This window comes from Sceloporus undulatus, chromosome 2, assembly GCF_019175285.1.
Source record: "Sceloporus undulatus isolate JIND9_A2432 ecotype Alabama chromosome 2, SceUnd_v1.1, whole genome shotgun sequence".
Lineage (NCBI taxonomy): Eukaryota > Metazoa > Chordata > Lepidosauria > Squamata > Phrynosomatidae > Sceloporus > Sceloporus undulatus.
The window spans coordinates 43201197-43207196 of NC_056523.1; positions in this window are offsets into that span (position 1 = coordinate 43201197).

Below are 6000 nucleotides of genomic sequence, written 5' to 3' on the forward strand. Positions count from 1 at the left end.
ACTCTCCATCTGGAATAGACTTTCGGGTGGGTGGAAATGGGGGAATTACAGGGGGATGGAGGAATTGGCAGGCATGGCCTCTCCTCCTGTTGCATTTAAAAACATTCACAGGATCAAAGTCTCTTTCATGAACAGAAATGCAGAAGGGCATTCAGTTCAATAAACTGTAGGACCAATTCACAAACAGCCATTGTTATTTCAGCATCTGAAAATTTAACTACTGGATAATTTGCAGCTGCAAATAAACTGGCAATATTGAAAAGTATTATATTTGATGTGAAGTACTGTGTCTTGATATGAAATCTTGTGCATTTGAACAGTAATGGACCTTTTACCGATGTATGGTATCACTATTTGTTGCAGTGCCTAATACACTTGTTTAAGAGAAACCTTAATGGAACATGCAAATTATGGTATCAAAATTTACACCTCAGCTCAGAATGTGTAAGAGAGATTGGCATAAGTTAAATATACTTCCTGATTAAATTTCCCTGGAGTTAAATTAATTAAAGCCCATCTTGAGACAGATACAAATGAGTAGGCATAGAACTGGGTTTGCAGAGCTAGCAACAAATGAGATACTCACTTAACCTCTGACATCCAGGGCTTGTCCTAGAACATGCTGCCTTGTCCCTTTTTTCTGCCAGGTCCTGAAAGTCAGCTTTTGATAACTCTGATCCAGCAAGGTAAGATGCCATAAAGCAAGTCTGAGAACCATTTGGTCCCCCAGATGTTATTGGCCAGCACTTGGAGCACCCCTCACCATGCTGGGTCATTATATGGGAATTCTTAATACCTTGCTATGAATCCTGGCTTTTCACAGGAGGGAGACCTAACAGTTAAAATGACATTAAACTGGTATAACCATGCAGTATGCATACACCTTATATTGTATCTGGTGTTGGAATGACAATAAATTCCAAGGGAGTGTGTGTTGAGAGTGTGTTGCAAAATCAGGGCACTATTCTTGTATGTGTATCTTATTTGCATAGCACCATCTTACATCAATCCCACGTGGTTAGTTAAAATGGAGCATTAATTATTTACGCCAGGCTTTATGGGTACTTCTACCTTTAGCTTCAAGTCCATAACTGTGAGGCCTGGTATTTAAACAACAGATAGCCAAAAGAGCAGTCTTACTGGAAAATGACATTATTGTGAGGATACAGATGTTTGGCCATCTCCCACAATCCACTGATCCCAACCTATACTTCCTTTATGTATTTTTTAATTGGATTCAGGAAAACTGATTGAATTATTCAGAAATGCCACTGCAATGATTAATTTTGAATGGGGAGAGGCTATTGTGCATATTTCTAAGGATATGTAAGTACAGACACTTTGTGGCACCAAGAAGCAGAACTGCCATTGTTTGTGCGAGACAGAGTTAACATCTTCTGAAGCTTTACAATTTTCAGGTAGCATTCAGCACAGAGAGGAAGGACCTGGGAGAGTTTCTTTCCTGAAAATCTCACTCAGTCCGTTATATTGTGGTGGGATTTGATTTCATTTTCTTTGACTGTTACTCGCAGCAATCAATACTGAAGTGATGAGCAAATGGTCACCTGGAGTTTATACTTTGATGGGAATGCAATAGTAAATCCATCATTTCTGCTGGCTTTAACACCTTATTCTAAACATCATGGGAATTATTTTTCATTGCTGAAATATTTACAGGATGTTTGTGGGCATTAAAGAGCCCTTCCATTATTTCTGCATGGCCCATTTCCTTTAAGCCTAGGGAGTGCACAAGTTAATCACTGGTTCATGACAGCCAAGCAGGGAAATGTTATAGTTTTATCATACATTCTGGTATGCATCCCATGATCTCATAGATAAGAGGATTTAAGTAGCAGAAGGAGAGTGGGCTGAGATGGATGAATAAGGGCAGTGGTTTTCATGCCACTCCTGGAATGAATAAATTATGGGGTGGATGGATTATTCTCAATTACTGATTCTTTATCTTAAATTTATTACACTTCAAAGGAGTTAAATTGTAGAACTCAATTGTATGCATGTCTACTCAGAAGTAAATCTCTCTGAGTTCAACTGAACTTTGCCCCTGGACTGTAGCATGTTATGAAATTTGGGGTGCAGCTTATTAATATGATGTTTGAGGGCCCCTGCTAGAAATGCACAAACCCTAGGTTTGAAGTGTCATAACTCAATGGTAGAGCATCTCTCTATGCAAAAATCACCAGATTTATTCCCTAGCATCTGCAGATGGGACTAAGGAAAAGACCTATCTAAACTCTAGAGAGCCACTGTAATGTCTTCACCAACTTTTTAAAAAACCTTTAACCTTTTTAAATTGCATTTTCTATTTTGTGAATTGTTTTAATACTGTTAACTGTTAATTAATACTGTTAACTGTTTAATTCTATTTTAATGGTCACCTTTTGTATGTTTTTAATTGTATTGTTATGTTAAATTGGGAGCCCCACTTTGAGTTCCAATTTTAGGGGGAAAGTGGGATCATCATCATCATCACTGTCGTCATCATCATCATCATCTTAGTCATATTGGTGGTCCCTGGGCTGGTGCCTGTCCCTGACTGGCTGCTGGACCTTAGTGAGTTTCCAAGTAAAAAGAGAAACAATTGTAGTTTATGGGCATAAATGTGATGCTGGTCCCTGGTGAAAAATAATTGCTGGTTCCCCACATCAGATAGCTTGAGAAGCACTGGTTTAGACAATGCCATGCTAGATAGTTGTGAGACTCTACACAGTACAGATTCCTGTGAAATTAAACTTCTTGTGGGGAGGGTGAATTTTTTTAATGTCTGTGCTGCACCTTTGTATTACTTTCTAAATCAATAGCTTTTTAGTTCATATTATTTTTATACTACATGAAGGGTGGTATAAAGTAAAATTCAAGTAAATATAAATCAAATATTGCCATCTATTGACAACATGAAACTCATGAGATGACAAGAAGCTCTGTCTATAAGTACAAATGTACAGTGGGCCCTTGGTATCTGCTGGGGTTTGATTTCAGGAGCCCCTGTTGATACCAAAATCTGTGGATGCCCGAGTCCTATTTAAATACTGTAAAATAGCAAAATCCAGGTTTGGTTTTTTGAATATATTTTTGTGGACTGTTTTCAAATTGTGGATGGTTAAATCCACAATGCAAAATCTGTGCATAGGGAAAGTGGACTGTATTAAGGTGCAATTAATGCCAGTTGCAATAGACTTAAGAATGCCCACACAAAGAATAATGGTATATTCTATAAGCACTTTGTAACCACTTTGTAACTGTGGCCCTCCAAATCTCTTTGGCCTACCATACCCAGCAACCCTAGCCAGGATAGCAAGTTGGGAAAATTATAAGAGCTGCAGTCAAAACCATCTGGAGGGCTGCAATTCCCCACTCTTGCTATAAACAGAGTGACAATGGCCTATATAGGTTGCCTGACCTATTTGATGAATAGATGATGTATGTGTATTGGACGGAGGTAGAAGGTTCTCTAGATACAGTAATACCAATGAATATTGTTCTGCATGAAAAGCTCTTCTTAGATGTAGCCTAGGAGAAATTTACATAGAGCACCAGCATCTGCATGAGAACTTCCAGTAGCCTGTGCCCACCTGTGGATTTCTTCCTTGGAGTTCCTCTACTTCCTGAGGTGAGGTAGCTGATAACTGAGGGGAGAGCATTTAAAATTGTTATGTCCTACCTTAGGAATACTCTCCCAGGGACATGGCCCTGTGGCATGCTCTCATATTTTCAGCACTAGATGAAGAAAATGTGTGGATTTTATTCTGATTTTCACAGCTGTTTTATTGTTTTTCTGCAACATATTGCCTTGCATCATGTGTAACCACCCTTACAAACTGATTCTGAAGGATGGTATAAAAGCCTAAATAACTTATTCCAGCTCATGTTTCCTCCCTTGTCACCTTTTCTCCCCTCGCATACATACATACAGACACACACATTGGGCTGCACTCCCATGTCCTGGAAGTAAGCTCCATTGAACTCAATGAAACTTACTTCTCAGCAGACATAAACAGAATGGTGCTGTGACAAATCCATCCAAAAGTTGTTGAATGAGCAGGATATGTACTGTGAGCCCATGGTCATGGTCAGACAAAACTCTCATCATTTACAGTGGTTATACTTGAAATGATATAGTAATATGATCTCTGATCATGCAAGCAGTAAACCATAGCCAATAAAATAAATCTGATGTATTAAAGAAGATTTCAGATGTGAATATGAAGAGACACTATGTATACTGTGTCTAATAGTTCCAGCCTCAATCCCATAGCATGCCTGTCAGCTCTGGAATTTCACATCCATTTATGCAAATGTTGGAAATATATAATGATTATGTTCAAATCTCCAAACTACCAAGATAATGAAATGAAAAGTGGGTGTATCCCCACTGAAAGACAGCTGCCTTAATTTAGGGGAAAACCCATTTTACCTTTCAGACTATCTTCACCAGCTCTTATTAAAATATAATTTCACTGCATATGCTCCAGCTGAGAGGGTGTAGAGAAGAATTCTTTCCCTATAGCTACTTAAATTTAATCAGAATTGTTCAGCACTCTTTGTACTGTATGGATGGGAAACCTTTACCTCTCCAGATGTTTTGGGCTACAACCCTCATTTGTTCAACCTTCCTGGTAGGATTGTGGGAGGTGTATCATCATCATCATCATCATCATCATCATCATCATCATCATCATCATCATCATCATCTTATATTCTGCCTTTCTTCCATTATAGGGACTCAAGGTGTAGTCCAAAGCAATAGAGAGGAAGCATCTGGAGGAACCCCCTACATACACACACACACATTACAGTTATATAAATCACAGCACAACAGCAACAAAAAATATTACAATTTTGAAGGAAGGAAGGAAGGAAGGAAGGAAGGAAGGAAGGAAGGAAAACCTGTATAAGAAGATTGGAACTTCTTTCTATATTAGATCAGTACTGATCTACAGTATTAATTGCAACTACCTTTAAAGCCCTACATGTTTTGAATCCAGGTTACTTGTGGGATTGCCTCTTCCCATATTATCTGCCCCATACATTCAAGTATTCTGGGGGACATTTACTTCAACAGGCCAGGATTAGACTAACAGCTGTCACCCAGAAGATATTTTTGTCAGCTGCCCCTAGACTGTGGAATGACCTGGCAGGACAGATCTAGAAGCTAAACATGATGTCTGAATTTAAAAGAGTATTAAAGACCTATCTCTTCCAGGAGGCCTACTCAGCTGATTTTAAACTGTTGTTTATGTGTTTTAACCTATATGTTTAAATTGTTTTACATGTTTTAATGTATGTTGTATCCCATCTCAAGCCTTAGGGAGTGAATAAGAAATACATTATTTATTATTAGTACTGTATTAACATTAGTTGTGTCTAGTAATATATTTCTGAGAATCTAACAACAGTTTTTTCCAGAGTGGCCTAAAATAGTATAATCCACGTCAATCCAAGGGGAGAGACAGGTAAGAAATTATTGTATATACTCATGTATACATCTAGAAATTTGAGTTAAAAAATTGACCCAAAAAAACTGGGTCAACTTATCCCTGGATCAATGCAAGTGCTCTACCTTAACTCAAAACAAGAACCATCTCACACTCTGAGTAGAGTGACAAAAGGTAAGAGCTTAGTCCATCCCAGGAGAACCTCAAAGAAGCACCAACCCCATCTGTTCTCTCCACTGTGGTGCCACTTCTGGCTTGGACTGAAAAACAACAGCATTCTCTGGCCTCATTTTCCTTTTCTTCATTCTTTACATCCATTGTTGCATGTGCCTATGTTTTACTCTCATCTTATACATGGGTCATATCAAAATTCATAATTTTGGCCCCAAAATCTGCCCTCAACTTATACATGAGGTTGACTTATAATTGAGTATATACAATATTGTTGTTGTTGTTGTTGCTGTTGTTATTTGGTGGATATGGAGATGAGGTGAAAAGTTTTTAATGTTAGTCACTGGGAGACAAAGGCAGGAGGAAGGATGTTACC